Below are 24157 nucleotides of genomic sequence, written 5' to 3'. Positions count from 1 at the left end.
GTGTGTGTGTGTATGTATGTGACTGTGTGTGTAGTTATGCATGTATGTGTGTGGGTGTGTATGTTTCTGGAATCAGCAAATTACAGACCTTGTTACTACAGCATGGGGGGGCAGGGGGTAAACAGTGTCACTATACAGTACCACTATATACAGTATGGGGGGGTGGACCATGTCACTGACTACTGTGGTCACTTTAAAAAGTACTGGGCGGGTAGGGTCAGGCCAGCCATCTCACCGGCAGATTACAGACTGTGTCACTAACTTACTATATACAGTACTAGGGGGTTAAATAGTGTCACTATATATATACAGTAATAGGGGGTCAGACCATCTCACAGACTGTGGGCACAGGGTACCTCCTTTTGCAGACATGTAATCTGATTCACATTTTTTTCTGTGTTAAATGTAAATTTTTTTATTTTATTAAATTCACCTTTTTTTGGAGGGGGGAGGGGTGGTGGGGGGGGGCTTCTTAGATTCTTGCACCTGGGCCCTGTGGTTTCTAGTTACGCCTCTGATTACACTGTATATTATTGTGAATATACAGGGAGTGCAGAATTATTAGGCAAATGAGTATTTTGACCACATCATCCTCTTTATGCATGTTGTCTTACTCCAAGCTGTATAGGCTTGAAAGCCTACTACCAATTAAGCATATTAGGTGATGTGCATCTCTGTAATGAGAAGGGGTGTGGTTTAATGACATCAACACCCTATATCAGGTGTGCATAATTATTAGGCAACTTCCTTTCCTTTGGCAAAATGCGTCAAAAGAAGGACTTGACAGGCTCAGAAAAGTAAAAAATAGTGAGATATCTTGCAGAGGGATGCAGCACTCTTAAAATTGCAAAGCTTCTGAAGCGTGATCATCGAACAATCAAGCGTTTCATTCAAAATAGTCAACAGGGTCGCAAGAAGCGTGTGGAAAAACCAAGGAGTAAAATAACTGCCCATGAACTGAGAAAAGTCAAGCGTGCAGCTGCCAAGATGCCACTTGCCACCAGTTTGGCCATATTTCAGAGCTGCAACATCACTGGAGTGCCCAAAAGCACAAGGTGTGCAATACTCAGAGACATGGCCAAGATAAGAAAGGCTGAAAGACGACCACCACTGAACAAGACACACAAGCTGAAACGTCAAGACTGGGCCAAGAAATATCTCAAGACTGATTTTTCTAAGGTTTTATGGACTGATGAAATGAGAGTGATTCTTGATGGGCCAGATGGATGGGCCCCTGGCTGGATTGGTAAAGGGCAGAGAGCTCCAGTCCGACTCAGACGCCAGCAAGGTGGAGGTGGAGTACTGGTTTGGGCTGGTATCATCAAAGATGAGCTTGTGGGGCCTTTTCGGGTTGAGGATGGAGTCAAGCTCAACTCCCAGTCCTACTGCCAGTTTCTGGAAGACACCTTCTTCAAGCAGTGGTACAGGAAGAAGTCTGCATCCTTCAAGAAAAACATGATTTTCATGCAGGACAATGCTCCACACACGCGTCCAAGTACTCCACAGCGTGGCTGGCAAGAAAGGGTATAAAAGAAGAAAATCTAATGACATGGCCTCCTTGTTCACCTGATCTGAACCCCATTGAAAACCTGTGGTCCATCATCAAATGTGAGATTTACAAGGAGGGAAAACAGTACACCTCTCTGAACAGTGTCTGGGAGGCTGTGGTTGCTGCTGCACGCAATGTTGATGGTGAACAGATCAAAACACTGACAGAATCCATGGATGGCAGGCTTTTGAGTGTCCTTGCAAAGAAAGGTGGCTATATTGGTCACTGATTTGTTTTTGTTTTGTTTTTGAATGTCAGAAATGTATATTTGTGAATGTTGAGATGTTATATTGGTTTCACTGGTAAAAATAAATAATTGAAATGGGTATATATTTGTTTTTTGTTAAGTTGCCTAATAATTATGCACAGTAATAGTCACCTGCACACACAGATATCCCCCTAAAATAGCTATAACTAAAAACAAACTAAAAACTACTTCCAAAACTATTCAGATTTGATATTAATGAGTTTTTTGGGTTCATTGAGAACATGGTTGTTGTTCAATAATAAAATTAATCCTCAAAAATACAACTTGCCTAATAATTCTGCACTCCCTGTAATTTATTATTAAAGTATCATCAAATTCCACAGTTATGGACCCCAATGTTCATATCTTCAGACTATAGAATTTTGTGGTACTTTACAAATAATTATACTTCTAGCCCCTTAAATGCCAGGTGATCTACCCTTTACTCGCCTAAAAGTAAATCTTTGAATGACAGAACTCTTCATAGAAGGGTTTAATGCTATTTTACATGGTAGGAGAATTAGACTGTTTTGCCAGAATATATAGGCTGGGCAAAAATAATGTGTGTCATCCATTCTCTGATCTGAAAGCAGTTAATGTATTATTTTACATGCAGTTGAATAAGCAGAAGTCATATGACTATATGTAATTATTTTTATGAGAATATACGGTAACTTTGTCAGCAAGCGTTGTACAGAAGGATAAAATGGAATGTCTACATGCAAGCTATAATTACTAGCTAACGATTAATTGGGTATATTTTATATTGCTTTGCTTAAGAGTCGAGAACTGCTAGGAAAAATTGAGTGGCCTTCAGTTTTTACGCTAATTACTTTATTATATAGCGCTACAGTAGAGGTTGAAATTCAAACATCAGTTTATCAATGAAAAGGAAAGTCGATGGCAAATGCAGAGCATTTAACAATAGAGAGACTTCAAACACTTTTATATTGATATGAAAGAGGTAGCTGCTTATACTGCAAAGAAGCCAGTGTAAACTAATGTTTCAAGCACAAATAAGATGAAGAGAAAGTTATACTTGAGTGTGAAATTAAATTAAAGGAACAATCTCTACTATATGATTACTCAGAAAAAGAAGGGAATAAAAATCACCTGCGACCTCTGCACCCTCTGTAGTTTCGTCCCTGAGTGTAATACAAGTAGAGATGACAATGTAATGCAGGAGGAAGAGGTTCCTGCTCCAAATACTTTAAAAGCTAGAGGTTAGGGGTGAGACAAAGGGCACAGTTTATTACACTACGGCTGAAATGTTCTCAAACAGGGAACCAGTCCACCCACGTTTACGGGGGTGGGGGGGGGGGTTTGAGGCACCATCCAATTTTGCAATTTATTATATTATATATAACATGAGCCTGGATGTTTTAAAGGAACATTAAACGCAATATTTAAAACATATAACAAATTAATTATTGAAAGTAAAACACTATTTGATGCCTTTTGCTGTAAAATACATCTGAAAATTATGCTTGCTCCATTTTGCCCCTTCTCTCTCCTTGTCCCTAGTAATTTGCACTCATAAGGTGAATTATCAAGTTTGCAACAATTATAATAGGAAACACACTTTTTTCAATAGCAGTGGGCATACTAGGTGGTTTATGTATGAATACTAGTGTGTGAATATATACATATATATTTATATTTATCAATTAGATGGCTATTAGAAAGGGATATATCTCTGTTTATTTAAATACCTGTTAAGTATTAATGAATTTAGATGAATCAGTGCTAAATCACCATAAGGGAAGGCGAGGCTACCACAATCTCTTTCCTTAACTGCAAACATGCTATATATGCATATTAGTTTGTGATTGATTAGGAAGGTTCCATTAGTTATAACATTTGCGGAGCCCTGGGCAAGACAAATTTCTGGAGGCCCCAGCCCCTTTATTCCCCACCCATGTTAGCCCCACCCCAGTATGCCCTGCCCACTGTATCCTAATCCCAACCCAAAGTTTTTCCCCTTAAAGTAGAACACCCAGGTAAGAATTGGTCCTAAAATAGACACAATAAAATGGCATGCAGATAAAATAAACATATAAAAATATAAAATAGAGGCCATACATCTGATCAAAAATTGCAACAGCACCGGTGAAGTAAATTGAAAATGTATTCAAGTGCAACGTTTCTGACAATACTGTCCTTAATCATGCAGCTTCTTTCTAGCCCAGTAATGCTTTTCACGGAATAGAACTTTACTGTAATATATCAGTCTGATCCCACCTATTACAGTCAGTACAGCCCTGCAATACCAGAGAATTCCTCTCTGAACAAGGCAACCCCAGATGATCATTTCTGCCTTCATTAGGACTTATGAGGTGCAGCTTTATCCCTCTAAGCACACTGAGCAAGGAGTCCACGCCTGTTGCCCCTTTTTTCCCTTAGTGAGACTTAATACACACAGAGAGAAGCACACTCACAGGAACGAACAACCAGCTCAATAACATTGCCTGGAATTGACTGGCATTTTGGCGCTGGACTGACTGTAATAGGCGGGATCAGACTGATATATTACAGGAAAAGTTCTTCTCTGTAAAAAAGCATTACTGGGCTAAAAAGAACCTGTAAGTGGTTGTTCATTCCTGTGATTGCGCTTTATGTGAATTATATCTCCCTAAGCAAAAAAAAAGAATTACAACAGTTTAACTCTTGGCAGGGCCCTTTATCCCTATGTCTCTCCTTACTGTCACCTTGCATATTATACCCATGTCTTTCGTGCTGCGGAACCTGTTGGCACTCTACAAATAACTGAAAATAATAATAATGTGTGTGTGTGTGTATATATATATATATATATATATATATATATATATATATATATAATAGATAAGAGGCGGCACTCACTGGTCTTTCCAAAGTGTACTTTAATATAGACGTTTCGGGGGGACACTCCCCTTCCTCAGGAAGGGGATTGTGTCCCCGAAAACGTCACTTTGTTATATTAAAGTACACTTTGGAAAGACCAATGAGTGCCGCCTCTTATCTATTATATTCAACCGTTGGCACCCTGGCGTTTGCTGTTGTGGTGAGAGTGCTCTTTTTTGAATTATATATATATATTTATACACACACACACACACATACACAGCGCTTTGGAATTTGTAGCACTATACAAATAAATACTATATGTATATATATGTTTGTATGTGCGTGCATATCTTTCTTTATTTATATGTATATATATATATATATACAAGGTGGCCCTCGTTTTACAACGGTTCAATTTACACCGTTTCAGAATAACAACCTTTTTTTTCCAGTCATGTGACTCCTATTGAAAAGCATTGAGAAGCAGGGCATTTGTTAAAATAGCCAGTAGGTGGAGCTGCCCGCTTGTGTTGCAGCAAAGCCAAGCAAGCTGAAATTAATCAGTTTAACCAGACCTGAGCTATCGAGCAGATCTCAAAGGAACAAGATCTTCCTGCCTATAAAACAGTCCAGATTGGAATGCATAGAAAGATCTGTTTGCAGAAAAATGCAAGTGAAGTCTGTTTTGTGTGATTATTTTATTAGGTTTATAATGCTATTTAGCAAATGTTTTTGTTCATTTAACTTAGTTTAATTATATATTCTGTGTTGTGTGATTATTTGATTAGGTTTATAATGCTGTTTAGCATTTAAAGTCTTCATTTCAAAGCTTTAAAAATAATGTATTAGGTGTTACTTATGACAATTTTGAGAGGGGCCTGGAACCTATCTCCCTCACTTCCCATTGACTTACATTATAAAGTGGGTTTCAATTTACAACAGTTTCAGTTTACAACCATTCCCTCTGGAACCTAACCCCGGCGTAAACTGAGGGCTACCTGTATATATATATATATATATATATATATATATATACTTATGTGTGTGTGTTTTCCATGTTTGTATTCATATATATATGTGTGCAGCTTACAACTTATTAAACGGTAAACGTTTTCGGGGTCTCCCACGTCCTCAGACCACTTAAAAACATAGAAAGAAACTCACCCTGAAAACGTTTACCGTTTAATAAATTGTAAGCTGCAAAAAGACGAGTGCCTTTTTTACTTCTATGTCTATACATATATATATTATGGCGATTTAAATACATTCTAAATAAATGCTTGATATTAACCATGACTGCCTGTGGTGCAATCCATTAACTGAGGTGAGAGAATTCTATGGAAGATACCACGCTGGATATACTATATAACCGCAGGTTATCCAGCTCTCACCACCTTCTTATACAATTGCCCCGGTGCTCTCTATCAAAAATGAATTTGAAAAAGTCCCTAAAAAACTACAATATATATATATATATATATATATATATATTTATATATATATATATATATATATATATGTTTGTTTGTATATGTGTGTTGTTAAATCAAGGCTCAATTAATTTAGAACATAACCTAGCCTTTAAAACTAGTCCCTTGAACAATCTCATAAATCTAGCCAATTAAGGGCTCATTTCCATTGAGCTGTAATTAGGTTTGCGTGTACTCACAAAACGATAAATATGCAATTTCGTTAATCGACTGCTTCCAATGGCCCGTTATACGTCAATTTCGGCATCCGGATTCCAGCTGCCGAAAAACATTTTTCTGTCCCATAGAAAGTATCAGAAGCCGCTAATCTATAAATAATATCAGGTTTCCAATGATAGCACAAACCGTTAATACACTGTTGATACATTGAGAAAAATTACACCCAGGTCAAAAAGGAGCTTTTTGATGCCTAGTTCCCATTGAAATCTAACCCGCCTCCCAAAAATAAACCCGACACATCAAAACCCCTCTATCCGTTATCCTCCCACATCGCAACTAATAATAAAATGTATCAACCTCTAAACCGCCATCCCCCCACATCACAACTAACAATAATATATATTAACCTCTAAACCACCATCCCCCACAATGCAATCTACCTATTTAAACTATTAACCCCTAATCCACCAACCCCCACATCGCAAAGTACCTAATAAATGGTTTAATCCCTAATCAACCTAGCCCCATATTGCAAAGTATTAATCTAATTACTAAGCCCCCTAACCTAACACCCCATAAATTAACCCCAATTACATAAAATAATAAAAGATTATTTTGCTAATAAATTAATTAAAAATACCAAAATCGAAAATCCTAATTAAATATTGACATTACATAAAAAATAAAACCTAAGATTAAATTTAAATACAAAATCTAAGATTACAAAAAATAAAAAATCTAAGATTACATAAACAAACAAAACAAAATTATCCAAAATAAATTTTTTTAAACCTAATCTTATACTCCTATAAAAACAAAAAAGCCACCCCAAAATAAAAACACCATCTAATCTAAGACTAAACTACCATTGCCCTGAAGCAATCAGCTCTTTTACCAAAAAACAAATTACAAAGTCCCCCCTAACAATACAACACCCAAACCCCCAAAATAAAAAATACCTAACTAAAATAAACCTAAGATACCCATTGCCCCTAAGGGGGCATTTGTATGGGCATTGCCCTTAAAAGGGTGATCAGCTCTTTTGCTGCCCATTAAAAAAATCCCTAATCTAAAAAAATCTGCAAACTATTTCAATGGAAACCTGGTACTAAAATGGAGCCGTAAATTACTTTTAGCTGCTGGGAATTTCGGTAGCTTACGGCTCAACCATTTGTGGTTTATGGCCAAAAAAAGCCCCTGAAATAGTGCATGGTGTACTGCAAGTTGCATGGAATTATATCTGAGCTATATTTCAGAATATGATACAATTACAGTTTGTTTACATGTAAATTAACTGACAAGTAATGATCTAGTTTAATTTATATTGCAAAATAAGTTGTTACATGTGGCTTTATTGTAGGATAAAGGTTGGGTGGAAGATCAGGCAAAGTTGATGGCAACGTAAAAGACAAATTATTTCAGGTTATAGGATGTATCAGGATTATTGTAGACATTTTATGCCGTAAAGCAGATGTTAAGTTATACAAAACCATTATTCACATCTTAGTTAAATATTCCTATAAGGTTTGAACTGATGTTGACTTTTCTCTTAACGAAACTGAGGACCGTACAAGGGCTTTTCCAGGCACTGAAAGCAAAGTTATTTTGTTTTCTTTTTTTTTCTTTACATCTCTGATATCTCCAATTCTGAGGCGTTTGTAGAAAGAGGAAATTAAATGTAGCGTATGGCTCTCAGCGGCCCACATTACCATGAGACTCTAGGGACTTAGGAACAGGCCTAGGGAAGGTGTCTGAGAATGTTAAATTGTTACACTCTCTCTGCCCTCTCACCTCACTACAGTGACTGCACTCTTGCACTAAACACAGGAAATCCCTCCTCTATTCATGCCCCTCCTAGCCAACAACATCAAAGGCTCCTCAGACAAATCCGAACCAGAAAAGGATGTCGGATTTAATAAGAGATCAAAGAAGACATCTTTTCAATGTGGTCATTGCATGCTGTAAACATCTTGGGAATCTGTTCATTTTAACCCCTTCATTGCTGGATGCAACGTTCCCAGCTGTTTAACCCTTAAAGTTAAGTGACTAGAAGTTTACTCACACCTAGCAGCACATGTTGTAGCAATTAGCAAACAGGAAAGTTTTTTGTTTTTTTGTAGAAAACAAATACTAATTTAAAAAAATATGAATTCTTTATCCAGGTTAAGTCACTGTATTTTGGAGCAGGTGTAATAAAAAAAAGGACTCCATGAGCACAAAAATGATAATAAAATAGCAAGTGTTTTCCTACACATATTAGGTGTTTTGAGATTTGTTTTTAATTTAAATATAGTAGTAGTAATCATATATGTAATTTAGATACAAGATTTATTCTAGATTTATTCATAAACAAATGAATGTACATATATGTGTAGTTAATATATATATTTTTGGTTTCAAACAATATAGTTAAATAATTAAGAAAAATTATTATATATGTTGTAAAAATGTAATATAATAAATAATCATATTTATATTTACATTTTATATATTAATATTAGAATCAACATAATTCTTAAATATTCATAAGATATTTTTGAATGTATGAGTGTTTTACATATTTTAAATGTGTTTTACATTTTTTAAATGCATTTTTCATCAAGGAGACAAATATCTAAATATGAGCCCTTTAAATGGCTGCATATGAAAAACCTAAGATCATTAAAGGGCCACTAAAGTCAAATTTAAAGTTTTGTGATTTAGATAAAGCATGCAATTAAGAAAAACTTCCAATATATTTGCATTATCAAAACTTATTTGTACATTCTTTTTATATGCACGCTTTCTGAGGCTCCAGTGCACAGTTTATACGTTTATGCATTTTGTGATTGACTGATGGCCGGCACATTTGATCATTTTCACTCAAAAGATATTTGTGCTTGAGTGAAAAAAATGTACTTTGTAATACAAGTGTACAGAAACTCACGGTATACTTTCAGTATCAATTTCAGTGCTACAGAATTTTGCGGTACTATACAAATAAATGAAAATAAAAATAATAATTTCACATGAGCGCAATTACTGCTAGATATGTCTCCCACCTCTTGTAATCTAGACTAATATGTTTTATTCTACTTACCTATAGAAAATTCATTCTGCACAAATTACATTTTTGAGTTTGATTAATCATCTTTATGTTTTCTACTAAAACCTCATGGTTAAAATGATAAGCATCCTTTCAGCGTATTTGAAACATTGCAGCAGTAAATTCGACATTTCAAATATTACGTGCTTCAATATGACAGTACCCTTGTTCTAGTCTAACAGAATTCCCATGAGAACTGCTTCACATTGCTTTTCAAAGTCTAAACCATTCCATTTCATTAGAAAAAATAAATAAATAAAAAAACACATATATTTTAACTTCTCAAAAATCATTTGAAGCACTCCCTATTCCTTGCGTAGTGATAATTTGACAGCTGTATTCCAGTCTTTATTACCCAGGAATTGGTATAAAGTGATTATCTATCTTTTTAAAGAATAACAATTCTGAAGTAGACTGTCCCTTTAAACTGGAGATAATTTACCTCCCAATAATTTCATAATTATCTATGTATTTCTAATGGTATATAACCAAACCAGTAATTTTCTGATATATCTGGAAAAATCATCTGAAAAGTTATTATTCTATAAATGAATGATATAGAAAACTATGATTTAAATTTAGTCTTACAGACTAGTGATTTAAGATGTGAGTTAAAGGGACAGTCTAGTCAAAAAAAACTTTCATGATTCAGATAGGGCATGTAATTTTAAACAATTTTCCAATTAACTTTTATCACCAATTTTTCTTTGTTCTCTTGGTATTCTTAGTTGAAAGCTTAACCTAGGAGGTTCATATGCTAATTTCTTAGACCTTGAAGACCGCCTCTTAAGAATGCATTTTAACAGGTTTTTCACCACTAGAGGGTGTTAGTTCACGTTTTTCATATAGATAACACTGTGCTTGTGCACTTGAAGTTACCTGGGAGCCATCACTGATTGGCTAAACTGCAAGTATGTCAAATAACTGAAATAAAGGGGCAGTCTGCAGAGGCTTAGATACAAGATAATCACAGAGGTAAAAAATATATAAATATAACTGTGTTGGTTATGCAAAACTAGGGAATGGGTAAAAAAGGGATTATCTATCTTTTAAAACAATAACAATTCTGGTGTAGACTGTCCCTTTAAATCAATTTGATTCAAATCAAATCCAGCCTGATTGTAAAGTTGTTTAAAACTGAATGCTCTATTTGAATAAAAAATTGTGTTTTGTGTCCCTTTAATTTAGATCTCTAGTGTGCTTTCGTTTAGTTTTACCACCGGTCACCGAGTATATAGTAAACATAATTAAAGAGGTTTTGCTAATTCAAATGACATATTTTCTAATAGATTTGATTAGAAAAAGAACCATAAAAATAGAAGACTAAAACACCTGAACTGCCATAAAGTGGTTTTGCACAGGAATTTGGATAAAATGCGCTGGGGCCTTTGATGCTTGCAACATTTGTAATGGATTTAAATGGCAGGTGTCATATTTCAAATGCACTAAAATGATGCACATCTGTGTAGCAAATCCTAAGTACTGTAGACTCTATGCATTCTGCACTCTGGTCTGGATTCACTAAATCACCTTAAACTACAGGCAAGGCCTGAATTCAAGTAAAGTTTTAAATGACACATCCCTGTTAGTATTCAATAAATACCTTCCCACAAAACAGGCCAACAGGCAATGTATTTTATTGTTGACCTTATGACTTGTGATGGGTTAACAAGGTCTGTATTGCAATTTAAGTAGATGCCTGTTGGTCTGCAATTCAGATTATTCCTTTAACTCCTTATTGCCATCCATATTGCACTCCAGGGATATGCTGGAAGACAAACCTATATGATTTAGTGAAAGTTTGATCCCAAAACACATTGTTGGCCTCTAACCCTTGTCCATTAAATATTAGATAACAGACCTGTCACAAAGAGAACTGATTTTTGTATCCCTGCCTTTAAATCCCCAAACATCTGTTCATGCACTCATAGAAGAAGCAGTGAATAAAGCAGTCAGGTGTTTTAGGACCATGCCAGAATATAACAGAAACCACAGAAAACTCTGGGCACGTATTAGCCAAGAATTTATCTTTGATGTCACTGGGTTTCCTTGTCAGATTAACTCCTGGCATGCCAGTAAGAGCTGCAAATCATTGTGTAGTAAATATATTTTAGAGTGGCCCCATGGGCTGTAAATATTTGTTACTTGTGTTTTTAAAATGGCAGAAGTTTCATAATAAAAACAAGATAATGTCAAAAGTATTATACAATTATGAAAAGAATAATTGACAGCATTTTCATCTAATAATATGATACATAGTTCAGATATAGGGCTCTATTAATCATGCTGCTGAGACAGCTATAGAGCCCTTGTGATGCAGGTTCCCTCAAAAGTTAATAATCAGTGGCCTTAAAGGGACACTATTCCCAAATGTTTTCTTTAATGATTCAGATAGAGCATGCAATGTTAAGCAACTTTCTAATTTACTCATATTATCATTTTTTCTTCGTTCTCTTGCTATTTTTATTTTAAAAGCAGGAATGTAAAGCTTAGGAACTAGCCCATTTTAGGTTCAGAACCTGTGTTACGCTTGCTTATTGGTGGCTTAATGTAGCCACCAATAAGCAAGTGCTATCTAGGGAGCTGAACCTAAAATGGGCTGGCTTCTAAGCTTTACATTCCTGCTTTTAAAATAAAAATATCAAGAGAACGAAGAAAAATTGATAATAGGAGTAAATTAGAAAGTTGCTTAAAATTGCATGCTCTATCTGAATCATGAAATAAAACAAATTGGGTTTAGTGTCCCTTTAAAGGGACACTGAACCCAAATTTTTTCTTTCGTGATTCAGATACAGCATGCAATTTTAAACAACTTTCTAATTTACTCCTATTATCAATTTTTCTTCGTTCTCTTGCTTTCTTTATTTGAAAAAGAAGGCATCTAAGCTATTTTTTGGTTCAGCACCATGGAAAGCACTTGTTTATTGGTAGGTGAATTTACCCACCAATCAGCAAGAACAACACAGTGTGTTCACCAAAAATGGGCCGGCATCTAAACTTACATTCTTGCATTTCAAATAAAGATACCAAGAGAGTGAAAAGAATTTGATAATATGAGTAAATTAGAAATTTGCTTAAAATTGCATGCTCTATCTGAATCATGATAGAAAAAAATTGGGTTCAGTGTCCCTTTAAGCTCACTGTTTATTAACTTCTCTGTCACCTCAGAGCTGGTGGCTTAATATCGCCCCTAAATTGATCTGATTGGGGTGACTGACAGCCTCTGTCTTTGCATAATTGGTTATGTGAGAGATAGGGGTGCTGTTACACATGTAGATGATTGTGCAGTTTTAAAAGCAGGCAGGAACCTTGTCTGCCTAGACATTGATAAATGGAGCAAATAGTGATAGATTTCTATAGGTGATGATACATTATTTCCCAGGAAGTCAATAAATATTTATTATAAACTATGCTCATTCTCGTGCTCTATAATTAATTTCCTAATGTTCCCTATATTTATCCATAGAACCCTCCTGTTTTTTCATATGTCTTCCTCCAATTACTGTTCATATTGCTCTGTTAAAGGGACAGTATACTATAAAATTGTTTTTCCATTAATGTGTTTCCAATTACTTTTTTTACCAGCTGCAGAGTATAAAATGTATGAGATTTGCATTTTTTTAAAGGTTTATTTGTGTATATGAATTAGCTGATTTTGTGTTTTGAAGCCGCAACCTAATAAAATAGGTTGAGCTTGTAGGTGTATTCAGATCTCATTACTTTATCACATTGTGTACATATACTTGCATCTTTATCTTATATCTGTCCATAAACCAATCACCAATACCTGGAGAAAACAATGGAAAAATAACATTTTATTACCTTATATCTTCTATACCCCACTGTTAGTGTAATTTCTTCTACTGGCTGTGTTAATTGTATTTAATTAATTTATTGATAGTGTAGTGTTAGGTTTAATTGTAACTTAGGTTAGGATTTATTTTACAGGTGATTTTGTAATTATTTTAACTATTTTAGCTATTAAATAGTTCTTAACTATTTAATAGCTATTGTACCTGGTTAAAATAAATATAAAGTTACCTGTAAAATAAATATAAATCCTAAAATAGCTACAATATAATTATTATTTATATTGTAGATATATTAGGGTTTATTTTACAGGTAAGTATTTAGCTTTAAATAGGAATAATTTATTTAATAAGAGTTAATTTATTTCGTTAGATTTAAATTATATTTAATTTAGGGGGTGTTAGTGTTAGGGTTAGACTTAGCTTTAGGGGTTAATCCATTTATTACAGTAGCGGCGAGATTCGGTCGGCAGATTAGGGGTTAATAATTGAAGTTAGGTGTCGGCGATGTTAGGGAGGGCAGATTAGGGGTTAATACTATTTATTATAGGGTTATTGAGGCGGGAGTGAGGCGGATTAGGGGTTAATAACTTTATTATAATAGCGGCGTGGTCCGGTCGCAAGATTAGGGGTTAATAAGTGTAGGCAGGTGGAGGCGACATTGTGGGGGGCAGATTAGGGGTTAATTAATATAATATAGGGGTCGGCGGTGTTAGGGGCAGCAGATTAGGGGTACATAGGGATAATGTAAGTAGCTGTGGTTTACGGAGCAGCAGATTAGGGGTTAAAAATAATATGCAGGGGTCAACGATAGCGGGGGCGGCAGAATAGGGGTTAATAAGTGTAAGGTTAGGGGTGTTTAGACTCGGGGTACATGTTAGGGTGTTAGGTGCAGACGTAGGAAGTGTTTCCCCATAGAAAACAATGGGGCTGCGTTAGGAGCTGAACACGGCTTTTTTGCAGGTGTTAGGTTTTTTTTCAGCTCAAACAGCCCCATTGTTTTCTATGGGGGAATCGTGCACGAGCACATTTTTGAAGCTGGCCGCGTCCGTAAGCACCGCTGGTATCGAGAGTTGCAGTGGCGTTAAATTATGCTCTACGCTCCCTTTTTGGAGCCTAACGCACTGAAAACCCTGCCATTCTGTGAACTCTAAATACCAGCGGTATTTAAAAGGTGCGGCCAGAAAAAAGCACGCGTAGCTAACGCACCCCCTTGGCCGCAAAACTCCAAATCTAGGCGCAAGTGTTTCAACATTTGGGTATCATGGCCCTTTAAGTTTCAGGCAGACCTGAAACTTTGGGGGTAGATTGCAGCATCCACTGCTTGATAAATCTACCCCATAGACATATAAAGCTATGAATAGCTGTGATGACAACACAATGTCATATAATAACATAAGCCAGTAAAATGGTTGCACATTTTCCAGCCAAATGGTGTATAATTTTTCATCCAACCTGTAATAATTATAATTAATGCATGAACAAAAATAAAAATGTGATGAAAATGAAGTGATAATATATGAGACCTAATAGAACTACTAGTAAAAACAAAATTCATAGACAATGACAATGTCATTTGAAAACAATTATAATAAAAATATCAATCTATGCTAAATAAACCTACTTTGATGACACACAAAAAATATTTTGTGCTTTAAAATAAATGCTGATGACACATTAATTGCATCATCTAGAATGCTGAGTAATCTGTAGACAAAAATAAAAATGCTTGAGAATAAAGTGATGACATGTTAAACCTAATAAAAATACAGATGAAAAAAAATCATGTGTGATAAAAATGTGCTGAAAATAATAATAAATAAAAATATAAATAATAATAGATAATATAAATGTGTGCTAAATAAACCCACATGCAAAAAAGTATGCTTTCAATAATAAATAAAACAATGCTTTTAACATGTTAACCTCATGGGGGCCTATTTACCAAATGGCGGGTGGACTGATTCGCTATAGCGAATCATGTCCGCCTGACATCGCTGAATGCCGACAGCGTATGCTGTCTGCATTTAACATTGCACAAGCAGTTCTGGTGAACTGCTTGTGCAATGCTGCCCCCTGCAGATTTGTGGCCAATCGCCGCTAGCAGGGGTGTCAATCAACCGGAACGTATCTGATCGGGTTAATTGCTGTCCACAGCCTCAGAGGTGGTCTTAAGACCGCTGCTTCTTAACATCAGGGGCCATTCGGCCCTTGATAAATCGGCCTCATGGTCTTAAACACTAAGATGTGTAGTAGTAATACATATAGGCTACATATATATTGTGTGCTTTAAAAAATAATAACAAAAGAGGGTGGCTTTTACATCTAAATTTTATGTGGGCATTTACAATATACTAACATGTAAGCTAGCCAACATGTTGAGTATAGATTCCAACACATGATCTCTTGTGGACTCTCACCATCAGATGAAAGAACGCAAAAATTAGTTTTTTATTTTAAAATGTTTGCCCCAGCACTTTTAATTTAGTTGCAAGGATATCTTCCTGAGTGAGCGGAATACACACGAACAAGGGTGGACGGCAGCCCTCTAAGGTATGCAATGTGTTTGACTTAGGATACAAATTTAGCAGGTAACATAAGAAGCTAATGAGTAACCAAAAATAAATAAAAAATTATACAAATATTTATTATATACAATGGGCCAGATTACAAGTGGAGCGATATTGTTAGCGCAAGGAGTGTAAACGCAATCGCAAAATCACGGTGTTCTTTGCTCTAAAATTAGGGGTTATTAGAGTAGGGGATTATGGAGATTCGGGTTAGAGCACGAGTAGGGTGTTAGGTTTTTTCACTTTTTTTCTCCATTGACTTCTATGGGGGACTAAGTTATCGCACGTGCTATAGTGTAAGTTTGCTTTTTGCCCTCATCGGATTAGCGCTGGAGCAGTAACTTTTTTTTTCAACTCGTAATACCAGCTTAACCCAATGAGTGCAAAATGTTAAATCTAAAACAATACAAAAATAAAAGAAGATGCCTTCTAGTGCGGTATGATATCACAGAGTGGATACGGCTAAATGTAGAGTGGATATACTCACGAACAATGAAGCACTGAATGTGCTTATTAACGCCTGCTGGGATCTCTGAGCACAAAATGTTTACTTCTAGTGCAGTTACCTCTTTAGCAAAAGTGGTAATTAGCGCTCCATTTGTAATCTGACCCAATATAAATAAAAAGCTTATACACATTTTTTACCAAGTTTATTGCCACTTCATGTGTTGATAAATAATATGGATGTATATAAATAATGTTATTGTATCTTTAAATTTTAAAATTATCATGGGCTCTCTATATAATTTGTTTTAGAAGATTACCTCAAATCTAGGGACTGTCAAAAAGATTCACCACCCTTGTTTTCTGGAACTGGAATGTCAATGGTAAGTTTTGGTTAATGTGACCAATATTATCTGTGCTTTTTGTTACGTTAGTGGAATACTTTGGTTTATATTGTCTATTATTTATTTTTCCTATTTAATTTTTCATTGGTATCAGATAGTGTGAGGGTCATTGATATCATTGATTCATTGTTGTGTGAGTTTTATGTACTTTTAGGTGCATGTTTTGATTAAAACAAAATCTTTTATTAGCGTGGGTTTAGTTTGAGGAAATTTATGTTCTAGTGGGAAAGTATTTAGATATAGTTTGCCAATAGTGTTTGTTTTTCATTAAATGAACATAGGGTTTATGATTCACACGGTTATGTTGTTTGATAAATAACAAAATGTCATTCTGATGAGTTGCAGACTGTTACATTTGGAGTAAACATCAATAAAATTAACAATATATCATTTTCTGGTTACGTGTTGTACATTGTTGTTAATGGTTTATGGACAAACATATGTGCAGTGTAAATCATTTGCATAAAGAGTTTACTGTGAACTATTTTAACCTATGTTTGTATAAGACTATCTGGTTCTATGTGATTTACCAAGAAGCTGGATAATTCAATACAAAAAGTTCATCAATTATATTTGAAAGTTCATGGGTTCAAATCATATTCAATGTATATAATATTTTCTATTGTCATCTATTAGTGCTCATATAGAAATTAATCAAACCTAAAGAGACTTGCAGATTGTGTTGCATATTCGTTAGAATGCATAAGTTATTTGTAAAACCATAAAAGCTTATAACCATAAGCACATGGCTGTAACAAATGGTGTACCAATTCTTTCTAGCCATGAACTTAGGGGATTTTTACTGAAAAAAGGAGATGCAGTGTAAAAGTTGTTGTAAAGTTATTTGCCATTTGTAAGTTGTTAGTTTTTTATTTTATCTATTTCAAAAATATAATATATATACTGTATAAACAGGCGCATATCCTCTTGCAAATAAACAAAACATGGTTTAAATGCTGCAAAAGTTGCCTGCAAAAATGACTTATGCTGTTATATTAAAGTTGGGATCTTAGTCTCACGATATGGCCATATTCTTCATAGCCATTTGACAACCCACAAGGTGTACCAACATCAACTACAAAACTAATACAAGAATAATTCTTGCTTCTCTCTTTATAGTAGAAAGAGACTCCCTGGCTTAATATACAACTCCAATACACTGTCATGAGAACACCTGAGCTTGGGTGGGGAGCTTTAACCAATGGAAGATGGTCTGTCTCCCTTTTTTTTTATTACTATAAAAATCATCAAAAATCCTCACCAAATTACAAGGTGTCCCAACATTGACTTGTCCTAACACTGCAATTTATTGCTTTTATGGGCTGAATCATTCCTGCTTCATTCTTTATATTAGAATTTTTCTTTATTAGTTAGGGGAGAAAAGTTACTAGTCCACTTAATGCTAAACATAGCAAAAAGCCAAATTTACAGATAGACTGATATATCTTTGGAAAATCCTCATGTGAAAAGTACAATTACATGTCAACTCACTATAAAACCAACTTTTGAGACAATGTTTAATAACTGGCTGATGACTTTTCTGTCATAAAAAACCCCATAAATAAATAATTCAGATTTTTTGGGATTGGTCTCTCTAAGAGTTATGGGAGGAAACCAAATGGGGAATTATTGATCAATGCCAGATCTTTTCTGTCCCATACTTAAGACAGTTTTCAGATGGTATATCCCTGGACTGTTAATGACGTACGCTGGTGCTTTGTTTTGCATTGTATAGGTGATGCTATATATAATGTGTGTGTGTGTGCATATATACAGTATATATTTCTAGATATTTTACAGTATGTCTAATAATGTTTATTAATATATCATGTGCCTTTTTTTTTTCTAACAACCCCCACCGCCAACTTTAACCCCTAAAAACTGCTAAAAAAATTAAATAAAAGACTAAAATATACTTTATTTTGGGGCCAATTGGGGAATGTTTGGAAAATTAACCAGAGATCTGATCTCTGGTTAATTTTCTGAGCACTAATTGCTGCTGCGAGCTTGCGGTAGCAATTACCAGCTACTTGTAATGTCTGGTTATTTATCGCTTGCCTACAAATGGGCGAATTTGCCTATTATATATATATATATATATATATATATAGCAGCCAAAAGAAAGTGCACTCTCAGGTCTTTCACAACAAAGGTTACTTTATTGATGTAACGTTTTCGGAGGACTTGCCTCCTTCATCAGCATAGTGAATTAAACACAAAACACAAAATAAATAGTGTCATACTTACAATTAACATTCAAAACCATTCCCCTTTTCCCTTTGGCGCCAAACTGCCGATGTTGGAACGCATACTGCGTTCCACCGGCGATAGGAACCGGAAGTGGTTGTACACCACTTCCGGTTCCTATCGCCGGGGGATCCCAGAGAAGCATTTACAACCATGTATGCCATAATTGCATAAGTTGTTTGTAAATAATTTCTGTGAGAAACCTAAAGTTTGTGAATTTAGCAGCCTTCTAATTACCAAAAAGCCACGCCAAAGCCATATAAGTCTGCTATAATGGCATGTCTGGCACACAGTGTTGGGGCAAGGGTCCATCTGACCACTGATACCTGGTCTGCAAAGCATGGTCAGGGCAGGTATCTCACCTACACTGCGCACTGTGAAGCGGGCGTAACCCTTACACGTAACCCTTACACTACTTGATCGATACAACATCATACCTGATGTTTTAAAGCACGTTATACCAAACAATTTAGGAATGTTAGGTGATTTATGTCATTTATGGATTAAAACCAGACTCTGCATCAACTATGTAATTTTCCATGGGAGTTTTGCCATGGATCCCCCTCCGGCATGCCACAGTCCAGGTGTTAGTGCCCTTGAAACAACTTTTCCATCACTATTGTGGCCAGAAAGAGTCCCTGTGGGTTTTAAAATTTGCCTGCCTATTGAAGTCTATGGCGGTTCGCCCGGTTCACCGGTTCGTGAACTTTTGTGGAAGTTCGAGTTCTCCGTTCACGAACCCAAATTTTTAGGTTTGCGACATCACTACTGGCAGCTAGATGAGTGCATCTAGTTAGCCAATCACAAGACACAAATATGTGAGCAGGCAGCTAGCTCCTACTAGTGTAGGATATGTGCGTATTCTTTTTCAAGATGGAATACCAAGAGAATGAAACACATTTGAAAATGGAAGTGAAATTGAAAGTGTCTTAAAATGACTTGCTCTAACTGAATCATGCACGTTTAATTTTGACTTTCATATAATTTTAAATGCCAGAAAGTGCTGTGTACCTTTTTGAGAAGTAAGGTGTTGCAGTCCTCTTAGGCATTCTAAGGGTTAACCTCATAGCCGCACATACCATTGCAAACACTATGGGCTAGATTACAAGTGAGGCGCAAACTGTTTTGCGCTAGCGTAATCGTGTTTTTGCGAGCCATTTTAATTGCACTGTTATTACAAGTGGAACAAAATCTTGCTTGCCCTTGTGAAATTGCAATTTACGCTTCAATCCTTACCGCGATCTCAGAGCTGTGGTTAACTTTTTTCCGAAACAAAAAAGTTTCACAAAACACTTCAAAAATACATTGCAAAGTACAGTTAATAACACTGTCTAATAAAAATTATTTAAAAAAAATATTGCACAAAAAAAAGTTATAAGGGCTCAAAGAAATGAGGTCTTGGGTGTTAGAGAAGAAAAGCAGGCAAAGGACTTTAACATTGAGACACATACATATACATTGCTAAAGATGTATTTGTATGTTTATACATGTATTTACAGTCAAATATATACATATAAAAAAATGAATATATATGTACACACATATATAGAGCCCTTTGCCATTAATGAAAACATGATAAAACATAGTTATGCAATATTCATATTTAATAAAGATTTTAACTCTGTATTTACTGTAAAACTTTCACATTTGCTAATGCGAATATGCTATATTGTTTGCGTGATGGGTGTTTTTCTCTATTGACTTCTATGGGGAATGCGAAAATGCGATAGAGTTTGCTCGATCTCGGGTGTTAGGTTTTTTCCCACTTATTTTTCTCCATTGATTTCTATGGGGGAATACATGCAAGCACAGGCAGAAAATTGATTTAGTTTTTTCGTGCTATTCGGGTTACCGCTAGCAAAAAATATGTTGTTTTAAAACTTGTAATATGAACGCAACTCGACCAGCGCAAAAAGCTCAACACTACCGGAGTTTTTGCCAGTTGTAATCTGGCCCTGTGTGTACATTACAGTCCGGTCAAAAATATAGCAGGTTACCTCTAGGATCTTTATAAACTATATCCTTATCCAACTTAAAATGTATTTATTTTTTCCAGAAGACAGTGAGTTTTGAAAAAGTTGCTCCACACCTTGCAAAGGTGAAATTTGAAAATAGCCATCTCTTTTTGCTCTGTTATGGAGCAGTCTAATTGGATACAGATGGGATAAACTAAATGAAAGGCTTTAGCAGAAATCTCAATGGAATGGTTAATGGGAGAGACAGAATAGGAAATTAAAAATTATTCAAAGCAGATGGACTCGTCTTTGAGTTTTCTCTCTCTCTCTCGTTCCCTTTTCTTAAATTTATTAGCATTGCAAAAAAAAAATATTTGCCTGCTTATTTTCTCCCTCGCTGAAAAGTCAGACACAGTATTGAAAGTATTGTCATTTTTATGAGTTTCGCCACCCGTCAAATTTGAGGCCTGTTGGTAAAAGAATTTATATAGTTTTCCGTTTAACTGTTTTGTGTTTCGCATTTCTATTCTCTAACAGATAAACAGAGAGGAGAGCTTGTTTTTTCTCTTTTGTTCACTGCAGAATACTTTTATTATATTTACAATATATACAGCACAACATAGTAATAAACTTAAGATTCTATTTTTATAGCTGAATTAATTTTGAATAAAAAAACAGAAAATGTACTTCTGTACAGGTATGTATTTGATTTTATAATGTTATTGTTACTTTGACGAGAGAAGCAGAGACCACATTGCAAAATTATATCACAATGAATACACAGGAGGACTTCCAGATAAAAAAACTAACATCTTCTGCATCTCTCTTCTATGGGGGCACACAGTAAAATGGATGTTGGATATTGCTCAAGCGCTACCCCAAAGGTGCACAAAGCCAATGGTGTTAAAGTAGTGGAACTCTGTATGTAGTTCTGTGTTATTCTATTGATAATAATGATTTACTTAAAGGGACAGTCTAGTCAAAATTAAATTTTATGATTCAGATAGGGCATGCAATTTAAAACAACTTTCCAATTTACTTTTATTATCAAATTTGCTTTGTTCTCTTTGTTCTCTTGGTTTTTCACAGCTAGATAGCACTATTTCATGTGTGCAATGTAGATAGCATTGTGCTCACTCCTGTGGAGTTATTCATGATTAAGCACTGGTTGGCTAAAATGCATGTCTGTCAAAAGAACTGAAATAAGGGGGTAGTCTGTAGAGGCTTAGATACAAGGTAATCACAGAGGTAAAAAAGTATATTAATATAACCTTGTTGGTTATGCAAAACTGAGGAAAGGGTAATAAAGGGATTATCTATCTTTTTAAATAATAACAATTTTCAAGTAGACTGTCCCTTTAACATGGTGTAAGAGACAAATATCACTTAGTATGGTCATTATTCCAAAACACCGCAAGTATGCCAGCTCTGATCAATAAACAGAGTTCTTTATCCCAAACCAACAATATCCAAGGAAGAGCTAAAGGAAAATAAGTGTTCTTCCTGTCATGATCCGATCATTGACGTGTCACCGCGGCTCCCGGAACTCTCTCTGTATCTCCGCGTCATGTTGCCTAGCAATGTGACGTGGTCTTCCTGTGTTACACCCCCACATGTCACCGGCCTTTAAATCTTCGGCGGGACTGTCCTCTGGTGCCCGTTTGTCAGGTTGCGTTCCTGTTTCCTGCTTCTTGGCTCCGTGAGTGTTTTCTCTACTACCTGCTTTTTGGACATTGACCATTGCTGTGCCTGACCACTCTGCTACCTCATACTTAAACCTGCTTAAAGGGACATTGACCATTGCTTTGCCTGACCACTCTGCTGCCTCATCCTTAAACCGGCTTCAAGGAACATTGACCATTGCTTTGCTTGACCACTCTGCTGCCTCATTTCTAAACCTGCTTAAAGGGACATTGACCATTGCTTTGCCTGACCACTCTGCTACCTCATCCTTAAACCTGCTTCAAGGAACATTGACCATTGCTTTGCCTGACTACTCTGCTGGCTCATCCTTAAACCTGCTTAAAGGGACATTGACCATTGCTTTGCCTGACCAACGGATCATCCTCTCTAACGGATCATCCTCTGCCTGCTCAAAAGTGATACTGACCTCTGCTTTGCCTGACTACTCTTACGGATTATCCTCAACCTGCTTTAAAGTCTCTGTACGTTGTACTCCCTTATCTCATCTAGAGTTCCATGTCCCTGCATCACCTGTGAATACACAGTTTTATTTTCCTGCATAATAACTGTTTTTTGTTTCTTTCCTGAGTGGGTCACGTCCTGGTTTCCTCTCAGTGTGCTAGCGTGTGTTTATAATATCACTCTAGCAGTTGGGTCTAATCCTGGAATGATTCTTTATGGCTGACAGAACAAATGGGCCAAAATATGGACCCCGCTGAGCTATCCATGGCCGTGACCCACCAAGGACAATTGCTGGGATCTCATGCCACACATTTGCAATCCCTGGACTCCAAATTGGATCAGATAACTGCTTTGCTACAAAGTTTGGTTGCTCCAATACAATCCAACCCTACCTCACTGGCTTTGCCTCCTCCTTCAGTTCCAGCAACCCATCCTCAAGGGCAAATTGGCCCTTGGATACCCCTTCCTGACAAATATGATGGTAACCCCGAAGATTGTAGTTTTTTTTTTTAACCAATCCTGCCTTCATTTTTGCAAAACAGCGCTGCACTGTTCACTACATCTTCTTCAAGGATAACATTTCTTATATCGTTGATGAAAGGAAAAGCCCTGGCCTGGGTATCCCCCTTGTTGGAAAAGAATGACCCTATTCTCCAGGATGTGGATTCCTTCCTCTCTGTGTTTTCCAATGTCTTTGACAAACCTGGAAGATCTTCAGCTGCGGAAGACTCTCTTTTAGACCCACGTCAGGGGACCAAATCTGTGGCACAGTATGCGATTGAATTCCGCACACTTGCGGCCGAGACCTCTTGGAATCAGGGAGCTCTTAGAGCGGCTTTTCGTAAGGGTCTCTCTGAACGTCTCAAAGACACGCTAGTATATCAGGATCTTCCAGAATCCCTAGAGGATCTAATCAATCTTTGTATCAGACTTGATGCTAGATATAGCAAATGGCAACAAGAAAGAGAGAGAACTCGCAAGCCTTTATTTCGCTCTTCATTTAGTCTAGCACCCCGTTTCTCCAATCCTGTGTCTCCTGCTTCTACCTCTACCGATCAAACAGAACCTATGGAAATTGGTACCATAAAGTTAACAAAGACCGAATGCCAGAGAAGATGCTCTCTTGGTCTATGCCTATACTGTGGTCTAAAGGGACACTTGTTGAGAGATTGTCCCACCAGACCAGTAAAAGACAGGGCTTAACTCCAGATCGAGGGACTGAGTTAA

This window comes from Bombina bombina, chromosome 9 (assembly GCF_027579735.1).
Source record: "Bombina bombina isolate aBomBom1 chromosome 9, aBomBom1.pri, whole genome shotgun sequence".
Lineage (NCBI taxonomy): Eukaryota > Metazoa > Chordata > Amphibia > Anura > Bombinatoridae > Bombina > Bombina bombina.
The sequence above is the reverse complement of the archived record's forward strand: the minus strand, read 5'-3'. Positions refer to the sequence as shown.